At 38.7% G+C, this 12,407-nt stretch overlaps 1 protein-coding gene across 5 annotated transcripts in view; it reads left to right on the top strand.

Annotated features, from left to right (window-relative positions):
- dock4b (dedicator of cytokinesis 4b) overlaps positions 1-12,407 on the top strand; it is a 163,404-nt gene that overhangs the window by 27,361 nt on the left and 123,636 nt on the right. The window lies entirely within an intron of this gene.

Here is a 12,407-nt window from a genome sequence, read left to right as displayed (position 1 = left end):
ACATATTATTATGTTATTATTTTACTGGTTTGGCCCACTGCAGATTAAATTTAGCTGAATGTGGCCCCTGAACTAAAATGAGTTTGACACCCCTGCATTACAGGATACTACCGACTTTACAGTACCTGAACGTCATAGCGATGCGGTGCGTTACTTCCGTGTCGTCTGCTCAGAGAATTGCTGATAAACTCACTCGTTGCGTGTTGTCTCGTCAAGTTCATGCTGAATTTTTGCGTCGGCCACCAAAGACTGAATCTCCTCGACTGACCGTGGTGTAGTTTTGCAGGCTGTCATCATGTGGACTAACCTACCACTATATTTACTGTCAACTTCCGCATCTGTTTTTTGTAAAACGGCGGGCCATAGAGACAACTCTCTGACCAATGAGTGGTCTGCAGTGTTTACACGTCATATTTTAGTATCTGTTCCCCGGTCTTGGAACCTCGGCGAAGGTGATACCAAAAAATTAGTACCAAGTACCAGATTCCAGATGCTTTTTCATAATGGAAATGCAAAAAGGTCGAGTTGAGTCGAGCTGGTACCACATAGTGGAAACGTGGCATATTACTCTGTCATCAGCCACATCCACACCTTTAATTTCCCTCCTGTCTCCCTGTATATTTCAGCCCGCCTTCCTCTGCTCTCTGTGTTGCTCTGTGGGAGGATGTGGAGGCACTGACTGGAGTTAGTGTGACTTTAGCTGCAGCAGAAAATTAACACTTTGTAAAACTGTAGCTCTCAACATTTGCATCTGGAGCATTTAGAGTATGAGAGAGAAGAGAATAGATACTGTAATGTCTGGGTAAGGTGTTCAAAAAAGGCAGAATTTTTCAACTAAATTTGAAATATGTGTCACTTCATCTGGTGAAGTGTAATTCCAGTACTGTACTTTGCAGCAGTTCATAACTTACTTTTATTTCACTTCTGTATTTCAATTTTATGGCAGTTTGAACGTCTAAGCTACTACAACTCTGAGGAAAATACTGTACTCTATCCACTTCATGGGTATAATGCAAAGAAAAGTTGACAACACTTCGACAAACAACACCATTAAATGTTTTTTTTCATGCATTTGCACATATATTTTACATACTTTAAGGCCGTGTATACATACAGCCAAGTATTTACACATATAATGGATATTTCCCCACTTCTGTTTTCAGTAATAATATTGGAAACAACAGATTGTTTTCAGAGAAGTTTTCATCTACTAGGGCTGCAACTAATGATGATTTTAGTAATTGATTAATCCATAGATTATTTTAATAACTAATTGATTCATCGGATAAACACAAAAGACTCAATTCTCAAAAATCGCATTTAACCCAAAGCAATATAGGCAGCAGACAAATCACTAATGATTACATCTCTGCAATGGCTTTGGATATAGTTAGCAAGCGCTAGCCTGCTACCTAGACTTGTTATGGCCAGACACTAGCAGGCTATAGTCTTCCACCAGCTTATAGGCTATCAAACTATCGTTGTATGTATTAGATCCAGTCAATGATCGGTAACGTTAGTCTGGTGGCCTGATAAGCGGAGATGGAGGAAAACATTATTATTACGATGATAGTGTCTAACTAGCTAGCGGGCTAAAGTAATCATGACATGTAAGCTATCTTAAGCTAAGTTTACATTATCTTCCCAGCAAGGTTATTATCGTTAACGAAAACTAACGAAATGATGAAAACTAGAATTGAAAAGCCATTTTCGTTAACTGAAATAAATAAAAACTATAATTAAAAGAGAAAAATGATAACTAACTGAAACTGTATTGTGTGCTTACAAAACTAATTAAAACGTATAAAAATTATGGATAAAATTCCCTTCATTTTCGTCTTTGTCAATGTCGGATTGATACGAAAGGGATTTATTTCGCGCTATCAATTTTAGCTAGCAGCACCATATGGCACTTCATGATCCGTCACTTGTCGTCACTTGTCGTTTAGTTGTCTTCTCGTCCCCACTCTACTTATTCATTTATTTGAATACGACGGCGAAGAACATCAAAGATATGACAAAACTAATATTACTACTAAAACTAAACTAAAACTAAGTATTTAGAAAAAAAAAGAAAACTAATAAAAACTAGCAAACCTGCTCTAAAAACGAATTAAAACGAACTGAATTAGAGAAAAAAAAGTCAAAACTAAACGATAATGAAAAATCCAAAACTATTATAACCTTGGTTCCCAGTGGCCACAGCGGCCCCATTTGCCCAAAACTTATTGCGCAGTTGGATTTAGGCCATTTTTTTCTCCATATTCAGGTTTGTTTACATAAATGGGGCACTATGTTTGAGCCAAATGGAACCGCCTGGCATCTGAAGCCTCAGCCATGCTCCTCTGTGTTTTCCACTGTTACACTACACAGCGTGCTGGCATGCCTCAATACTGACATGCTCAAAATCCAACAAAATGACTGCCGAATTCATTGCCAACTCTTTTAAGAATCGATTTGGATCGATTTAATCAATTTAATGTTGCAGCAGTATCGTCTACACAAACTTTCATAAATACACAGTAGAGCACTATGATGGGGCTAGAGTTAGGATAAACAAAGGTCGTACACATGATGTTGATGCATTTTTTTGTGGGAGACTGTCACTTTGAAGACCCTAAAATCTCCACTTTGGCCAGTTTTCAGTAATAATCATTTTCAGTTACCTAAACCAGAGTTTGCATGTAGGTGAAAGGCAAAAATGAATGAGAAAATATCTGTTTTTCCACATTAATTTAGGACTTTTGTAGTAAAGGATCTTTCCCACCACCACTCAAGAGACTAAAGAGACCCAAAGTGTTAGGAACTATAATTCTCCCCTAAGTTTGCCACATACCTGACCCTCTGATTTGCATGATAAACTTTTTATCATGAATTTAAAAGTCCTGTTACTGATTCAACAGAGTCGTCTCCAAGCAGAGTTCTCTTGGCAGATCTGAGAGCAGAGGCCATACTTCCTCTGTGACTTGCTTGATCTGTATTTCTATATTAAAAAAACAGCCACAGAGGAAGTATGCTCTCTGCTCTCAGATACCTGACTAGCTTTAAAAAAAAAAAAAAAAAAAAAAAACATGCAGAGAGTGAGCTGAAGGTGTAAATAGCCTGCAAAATATTCAATATTCAGAAATACTTCAATGTTTATACTCAAACATAATGACGATGCTCTAATCTAATGATAAATAATATAGAAGAGGAAAAAAGTGACAAATTTATTCAGGTGAGATAAAACCTCCCAAGAGGATTATATTAATCATCTCTTCTCATCTCTGGCATCAGTGGGCTATCTAATGCATGCACTTAGCTAGCTTTGAAATCACATACACACAGTCAGATTAATGCCTGGAAACGAGGTGAGGCTTTAGTGCACTGACCTATATTTCTATTTAATCTGAGTCATTTTATGATTTCTTGTGCCTTAGTCAATCGGATCAGCCAACGTTAACGTCTGTTATGTGTGAAATTTTTACAGTCTAAGATGAACTTTTTCAATAATCCATCTGCTCTTCATTGAAAGTGCAAAGTCACAAACTTTTTTACACCACTGTGGGTCTCACCTGCAGAGTTTGTATTTATTTCTCTTTTTGTCACTGAGGCGGTGCTGAAATTATATAGAGCCCTGAACTGTTCTTTTTTTGTCATGCAGCCACTTAAAAAAGTAATAACAGTCTTCACACTTCAGCTTTGCTTTCAGAGCTTCTGCTTCAGCGGTGTGATTTGAGTGAAAGGTTATTGTTGCGGGTTTGTGATGGCACCAAGGTTGCTATCTCCACACGCACAAAAGCTGCAAGAGAAACCTGGCTCGCAATGGAGAAGGCAAATTGAAAGCCGTTCCTCCTGGGTGATTCTGCTGGTCTGGCTTTTGTCTGCACTGCCTATCAGACGTCTGTGTGTGTGTGTGTGTGTGTGTGTGCATTTGTCTGTGCACAAATGCCAAGGTGAGCTCTGTTCAAGGCCTTCTTGGCTCTGCTACTTTCAGACGCCTGCCATCCTTCTTCTCCTTCTTCTCCTACTTCTCCGGCCCCTGTTGAGCCCCTGCTTTAAAATGCATGATTCCACTTCCCAGCATTCCACGCTCAACATGAGAAATCGCCTTTTTTCGCAGACACTGAATTAATCCGTCTCCTCTAGCTCTGGCTGTCAGAACCCTCCACTGCTCTGTGTCACCCTCATATGAGTTTGTTTGTATTTGTGTGCCTCGTATAAACATGATTTTGTGGTTTAGATTTTCTGAGGTTACATGATCCCTGAGTGAGTCCTTATGTGTTATTGAATGAGGTGGTTGGTCAGTACAGTATTTTGGCATGACTGGAAAGCATTTCATCCCGTTTTACTTCACCACATAGAAAGATAAATGCATGAAGTCTTTGATTAGGAACACAGTGTTCGTGGATTTGGCCAAGTCAGAACATAATTAGGCTAGTTTTGGTCTGACAAGGAATGTTTTAGTCACATTGCTTGCTTGAAAAGTGCACTTTTGGTTTGGCATATATGTGCTCCATTGCTATGTTTTGTGGGCTTGGAACATTCAGAACATAAAATGTGCAGCATGAGGAAGTAAAGACGGGTTAGTGGTGTCATCGATTTTCATTTCTGTGAACATATTCATCTTGAAATTTGAGAAAAACAGGATAGTGTCATCCTTGACTTCCCCATTTTAGATTCTTCCCTTCTTTGAAATCAACTCGTGTGTAATTTTAATTAGTTCTTAGTTAAATCATTATACATCTCTCAGAACTGTGTGGTTGTATCTCTGCATGTTTCATAATGCTCACACGTATATTCCCACACACAAATGAAATATTCATGACCCTTACATTTGGCAGCAGCAGAGGCTGGTGGAGCACCACCAGTTGCTGCATTAGATTAGCATATTAATTATATAAATGCTGTATAATTAACGTGAAAGTGGATTATGCGTGTGCATTATTGTCAGATCAATCACAGAGAAGAAAGGGTCAGGTTAATGAGGCTAAAAAGCACATTAACAAGTGTTTTAAATGAAATTATCCATGATATTGAGTGCAGAAAGCGGGTTAAAGCTGCAGGGTCTAAGATGAAAATGATTAGCTCTTTTACTTATTTATTTATTTATTTTTGCTTTAATGCTGGAATCTCTGTAAACTTAGTAAAATTGCATCTAGCAGCAACATAATATGTAGCTTTGATCACTGACATTATACCTGCCTCATACAATCACTGTTTTTTGAGCTGTTTTTCAAAGAAGAGCCTTGGTGTTGCTCTTCCTCAAGGCCGTGGCAGTGTTTGTTCTTCTAAGGAGCTTAAACAGGGTGACGAGTGAACCAACTGTAACATGGTTTGACAGGCCTTGACTCCAAGTGGCAGCCTAAAACAAATGTAAGCCTAATTCAAGCCAGTAAGCTTTCAAAGGATATCGACGACCTCAGCGGAACGCACTTGGAAACAAGTAAACGTCACATAATGTGGAACGGTGAAATGGATGCTCAAGGTTCAACTTCTGATGTCAACATCTCATGGTCACAGCGGCTCAAGTCTAAAGAATCAATTATTTGCTTTGGTTTGAACTTTATTTTGTCTGGGGCAGCGACTAATGATTTCTTCCATTATTAATGAATCAATTTGATCCTTTTAATAATTAACACATCAGGTGTCAGCCCAAGGTCAATACAAAATGTGTTTGTGCACCTGAGAAACAATAGGCTGTAAAGTGAAAGTTTCTTTACACTTTTCTCTTTTTAGCACGAGCTGATAGAATATTTGACGTCTTCAGCTCGCTTGGGTACCAGAAATAAGTGGATGTGAATGGAAAAAATACCATTAAACTGCAGTCACACCTACAAGTTTAGATAAAAGTGTGGATTTGATATTCATAACAATGACTGAAGACTCATTAATGCCAAGGTTCTAATAGTTTTTGCATTTTTCATTATAGTTTAGTTTTATTTAGTTTGAACTTTTTTCTCTAATTCAGTTCATTTTAATTACTTTTTAGAGCAGGTTTGCTAGTTTTTATTAGTTTTCGTTATTTTCTAAATACTTAGTTTTAGTTTAGTTTTTTTAATATCTTTTCTCTTCTTCTCTGTCGTCGTATTCAAATAAATCCCAGACAGGACTCTGCTGCTTTCTCCCAACTTTAGTCTCTATGTTTCCAGGTAGAGTGGGGACCAGAAGACGACTGGAAACCACAAGTGAACACAAGTGACGGCCCCTTAAATATCATATGGTGCCAGCAGATAAATTGCTTGAGGGAAATAAACTGATTTTATATCAATCCGACGTTGGCAAAAACAAAAATGAAGGGAATTTTATTCATAATTTTTATACATTTTAGTTAGTTTTGTAAACACACAATACAGTTTCAGTTAGTTATCATTTTTTTCTTTTAATAATAGTTTTTATTTATTTCAGTTAACGAAAATGTTTTTTACAATTCTAGTTTTCATTATTTCGTTAGTTTTCGTTAACGATAATAACCTTGATTAATACCAATAAATATGATGTTAATGAATATTTTTAAGTTGATAATTTTTCTCCAGATCTTATAACTTTCTTCCAAGTTTCACTTTCTCTAATGTCTTTTTATGGTCTCAACTTGAGCTGAATCCCAAAGTGGCTCCAGTGATGCGATGGAGATGAGCGGTACCATCTTAGCCTCAGTGACACATGGCATTAGTGTCAAAGCATCACCTCTCCACCTGGAGACCTCAGATTTTTAATTTAGCCTAAACCTGCTCTCTGTTCCTCTGTTGTGTGTCTGTCACTCTCAATTCCCTCACGCCTGTTGTTTTCTCTTGAAGATCAACAGTTGCTCTCCTGAGTTTCTGTCGGCATGAGTCACCCGGGCTGTCGTCTTTGTGGAATGTCTAGCTTTTCTATAATAATCTGTTTAATAATAGCAGCATCCTTGCAGTGACCCAGTGGACTGGTGTCACATGGAATCAGTGAGTGTTTGTGTGTCAGTGAGCATAAGAGTTTTCCTTTTAGTGACTGGACAACTGGTCAGAGCAGACTGTCTGGGGACTGGGTTTAGCAGGTTCAGTAGGCAGGCAGGGTGTGTTTACATATCATATTTGAGCATCAGCAGGCTGCTTTTGTTCATTTTATGCAATATGTAATATTCATGCAACAGTGGCATCTACTTGGAAGCGCCGTGGCTGTGTTTGTGTTGCAGAAGTGTGTGCAGTTGTCCGTTTATAGGATTTTCCTCCATGCTAGGCCTGTTTTTTCGCTCTGCGGCAGCTGTGTGGTTAAACAGCCATGAATGGCATCCTTCTGCACATTTGTACACACTGTTCGTTCTTCTGGAGTAATCGGAAACATGCTACACTCTGAGCCAATGACACAAGACATCTACAAATCAAATTCATCAAAGACTGAGCACCTTTCCCGTCTCCTCAGTGCATCATTTGGCATCTGGCCAGCTCAGACAGTTGACAGACAGTCAGTCAGAGGCAGAGAGATAACAGGCAGTTTGAGACAGACAGCAGCTTTCACAGCAGAAAAAAACACAGACTTGAAACTGAATAATTTAGCTCTCTGCAGCTGGGAAAGTCACTTGGATAATTCATGCATCGGGCACATTTTGAGAGTAAATGTGTTTGCTGTGATTGCCTGTGTGTGCATGTGTGTGTGAGTGAAGTTGCAAGTTTTATGATTCTGTGTGTGTGTGTGTGTGTGTGTGCAAGCAGTTTGGTCTTTGAATGAATTATAAAGTCAGATGTGCACTTGTGACAAATCCCTTGTAAGAATAGACTTTTTGCAACTTGTAGGATAACAAGGAGCTGTCGAAGCTTCACTTTAACATGCAAAAGGACGCAGACCGAGTCCGACACACGCAGTGGTTCATACAGCACAAAGTGTCTGCTGCTGTTTGATTCCATCAGCAGATTTGGTCTCAATGTCAACATCAGAGAGTGGGTGGATGGGTAATTCAGCTGAGTTCTCCCTTGGACTGTAGGTGGGAAAAATACAAATGAAAATGTGTGGCAGTCAGTCTCAGATTTGCAGAATCTCTGATGGTAAATTATTCTAGCAGTAAAATAAAAAAAACAAACAAACTTACCTTTGTTGGTATGAGCTTGTCATTGTTTACCATGTTCATATGTGTCACTTCCATTACCATTGTTGGTATGTGATTATTGTTGAAATATATTGTATTAAGTTATGCAGATGATCATTTAGATAGTTACTAAGCTTTCCTAATCTGTTTACTATCTGTTATTTACATTATTAGGACTCTAAACAGATGTAAATTTATCATTAAGGAAGCAAAAGTAGTGTGTTATGTTGTATAAATGTGAGATGTGGGTGAGATTTAATATGTTTTCTTCTTCTCACTCCTTTTTGAGCAATACATGTTGAATTTACTTTGCTATTACTAGTGTACATGGCAATTGTTATATTGTCTTGATCGCCTTTATTACCTCCGCCAAGGAGGTTATGTTTTTGCCAGGGTTTGTTTGTCTGTCTGTCTGTCTGTCTGTCTGTTTGTTTGTCTGTCCGTTAGTGTGCAACATAACTCAAAAAGTTATGGACAGATTTTGATGAAATTTTCAGGGTTTGTTGGAAATGGGATAAGGAAGAAATGATTAAATTTTGGTGGTGATCGGGGGTGGGGGGGCCCATGGGGGGGGGGCACTGATCAGCCTTGGCAGAGGTCTGCGCTCTCCGAGTGCTTCTAGTTTATTAATGTATTTGCTCTGCTATTAGTTCCTTGTACATATAAAAATGTTTTGGGTTTTTTTCTTCTGCTCAAAACAAATGAATGAAATGAACAGCAGTGACTTAACCTGACCTTCAACCCATACTCAATGTGTTGCATTTCCTGCAGAAGGGCAAGTATTACAATAATTCTAGTTACCTCTGCCAAGGAGGTTATGTTTTTGCCAGGGTTTGTTTGTTTGTCTGTCTGTCTGTTTGTTTGTCTGTCCGTTAGTGTGCAACATAACTCAAAAAGTTATGGACAGATTTGGATGAAATTTTCAGGGTTTGTTGGAAATGGGATAAGGAAGAAATGATTACATTTTGGTGGTGATCGGGGTGGGGGGGCCCACGGGGGGGACCACTGATCGTTAGTGTGCAACATAACTCAAAAAGTTATGGACAGATTTGGATGAAATTTTCAGGGTTTGTTGGAAATGGGATGAGGAAGAAATGATTAAATTTTGGTGGTGATCGGGGATGAGGGGGCCCACGGGGGGGGGGGGGGGGGGGGGGGGGGGCACTGATCAGCCTTGGCGGAGGTCTGCGCTCTCCGAGTGCTTCTAGTTGATAATTGATTTATCCTTTTTTTTTTAAATTCTATTTTTTGCCATTTGTTTTCTTTTTTTTTTATCTTTGCCTTAAGATTCAATAATTCTATTGAACAACTATGGGCAAAACAGCCTTGTCTTACAACTAAGACTATGGTGCTAAATCAGTAGAGAGAAGCGATGTGTCACATATTAGAGGTGAATCATGTTGAGATAAACAGTTGATGGAGCCATCAAACCAGAATGAGGAGATATGATGAGATCACTTCATCACAGACACAACACCAGTCAAACCTCAAACAATGTGGGAATGTTCATAAAAATACCCAGTGATTTTTTAATACAGGTGAAAGGATTGAGTTTATGATGCAGGGTGATAATTGTCAGCTCAAATAATCACCATGAGTCATGATTATGTCAGTCCACAAGTCAGGAAATGGGAGTTAAAATAGATTACAAACTGTATCATAAAATCAGATTTTTGGATGTACACGTTCGTCAGCAGCCATGAAACATCACTGTTGTGTCCAGAGTCGTTGAAGTAGGGGTCTCTAGGTGCAACTCACTGTGCCTTTAAATTGTGTTGGATTAAATGTAATCCCTCTCCGGTGGGGTAAATTCTCTCAGTGCTGTTTGGGTGGTGTGCTCAGGTACATTGGATGAGCCCTGCAAGCAGACAAATGGAATTCTCTCTAAACGCTTTAGCTGCAGCGGGATCTTTCTCAGTGCTGCATGGCAGACACTCTTGTTATACGTGAAATCCCAGTGTAGCTGTCGTTTCCTTTGCACGTGTGTGTCCATGTGTGAATGCATAGCTTTGTGTGTCTGTGTGTGCTTGCATACATGAGTGTTTGAATAGGCTGCTTGTGTGAAGTTGCTGTCTATCTGGAAGCCGTGAGAGTGTGTGTGAGTGTGCATGGATCTGTCAGCGTTTGCATTTCCAGCATGTTATAAGAGTATCAGTGTGCGGCGGTTGACATATCTGTGTGTTCATGCAAGTTTAAGTGTGTGGGTTAATTTGTAAGTCTGTTTGTATGTGTGTGTGTGTGTGTGTGTGTGTGTGTGTGTGTGTTAGGCTGCAGGGAGCGAGTCAGTCAGGACACCGTGCTCTGTTTAAGAGCTGGTTGAAGAGCTGTCAACTGCCACTGTCTGCTGATGGCTGTTCCACTCACAGCACAAAGCACTGCTCACTGCTAATGGACCACCAGCATCACTCTGTCGCTATTCGGTGTCTTTCTTCCAGCAGTGTTTCAAAACATCCAATAAAAAATCTCAACTCAGCATGTTTAAAAGATCATCTAAACACAGAAGCGGGATTAATCAGCACCCATGTTTTACTATCTGCATCTTTGTCTTTCTGCAAAACTTGGTCTCCAGGAGTTCCCTTTTCAACTTGAAATGCTGACTTTGGGTTAAAGTAATAGCTCCAAAAATAATAATCAAATACAAAACACCTAAAATTGCCTTTTATTATTATAATTTTTAGTTAGCCTCAATCTGTTAGCCATTTCCACCATGTTGTTGTTGTTTTTTTGCAAACCAGTGGGTGGAGTTGGGTGAGGGAAGAAGCCAGAACTTAACAAAAACACCAACAATATCCACTAACAGCATCATAATAAAAAACTATCAAATAATTTCAAATACTTAATACATTTTTGACAATAGTGATGTTAAGGTAATGTTAAATACTGTGAAATATATAAACACACTAATTGCAACTACCTGAGGTAATTGCAGGCTAGGTGAAAGACAAGAATTCATGCTAACGTCAGCTAATGCAGCTAATATATGATGGTTATTTTCATGCAGCTCTAATAAACTTCATAACAGAATCGTGTGATGGCCCAGTTAGTGTAAGTCTTTAAACATAGCTATGGCTGAGCCACCTGTCATGGAGGAAAAATATCTTTTATTCAATAAAGAAGAGCTCCAACCAAGCTGTAAACCAGTGTTTTTCAACCTTAGGATCAGGACCCCACGTGGGGTCGCTTGAAATTTCCAGTAATTGATAAAATTGATTCAATTAATTGATAATTGATTCTGTTGGGTTTCTGTAAATTGGCTTAGAGTCTGGTTTTGACCAACTCTATGTATAAAGTGTCATGAGATAACTTTTTTGTTGTGATCTGGCGCTATATAAATAAAATTTGAGTGATTTTATTGGTTTTCCCCTGTAAGTCGCTTTGGAAAAAAGTGTCTGCCAAATGCATAAACATAAAAATAAAAATTAAAAACTTACCAATAAAAAATATATGGTGAGTTGACAGAGACAATCCCAATCCATAACAGACATGACAACGTGTGAAGCTGAAACTGCAGCACTGTGGTACTGTTTATCTGTCAAATGTTCATTGTGGTCGGTTTCAGATGCTGCAGCTCTTTAATAATTCATAGTCTGAGTTATTGTTTGTTCAGTATTAATTGTCAGCCTTGTAAATCCACGCTGGACTGACTGTACATATCCTGCCCAAAGAAAATCAAATTATCACTTTGTGCAGTAATCTACACCTGGCTTTTCTGCCTCCGTCCATAATAATATACATAATATAGACTAAATGTCATCTAAAATTAACATTTATTTGCAACATAGTGTAGCAAACGATTACATGATCAAAATAAATTACTTTTAGCAAAAAATGACTCCATTTTGAATGTCTGGGGTCGCCAGAAATTTGTGATGTTAAAATGGGGTCATGAGCCAAAAAAGGTTGGAAACCACTGCTGTAAACACATTTATTTCTACTGTAAAGATGGTCATTTTAAGGTGAGGGTCTATGAGACTGACTTGAGCTCACCCCCTGTGGACATTCATGTGTTGGCTTCACTTTTCAGCCCTAGCGTTTGACTCTACTAATGACGTTACATTTCTTTTGAGTGGGTGATATTAACAGGTTAACCAGATATCTACTGTTTCCTGTTCCAAACTATTGTTTTTATAGGACTCTTCCACCATCGGTCCACGCCAAACCTCAAATAACTTAATAGATGAGGAGTTCATTCCCTCTGGTCCAGATGCTGTGAGCTCTCTGTGCTTGTGTTCTTTCTCCATGCCCACATCTGTTAAATACATGACTTCTTTCTCTGCCTCTTCTCTTCCATTTAAGGGGGAGTTTAGTACTGACCTTTTGAGTGCTTCTGTTTTTTCAAGCTTTGACTTACAGTTTCAGAAAATGTCAT

Source organism: Sphaeramia orbicularis, chromosome 12 (genome assembly GCF_902148855.1).
Source record: "Sphaeramia orbicularis chromosome 12, fSphaOr1.1, whole genome shotgun sequence".
Classification (NCBI taxonomy): domain Eukaryota; kingdom Metazoa; phylum Chordata; class Actinopteri; order Kurtiformes; family Apogonidae; genus Sphaeramia; species Sphaeramia orbicularis.
The sequence above is the reverse complement of the archived record's forward strand: the minus strand, read 5'-3'. Positions and strand labels throughout refer to the sequence as shown.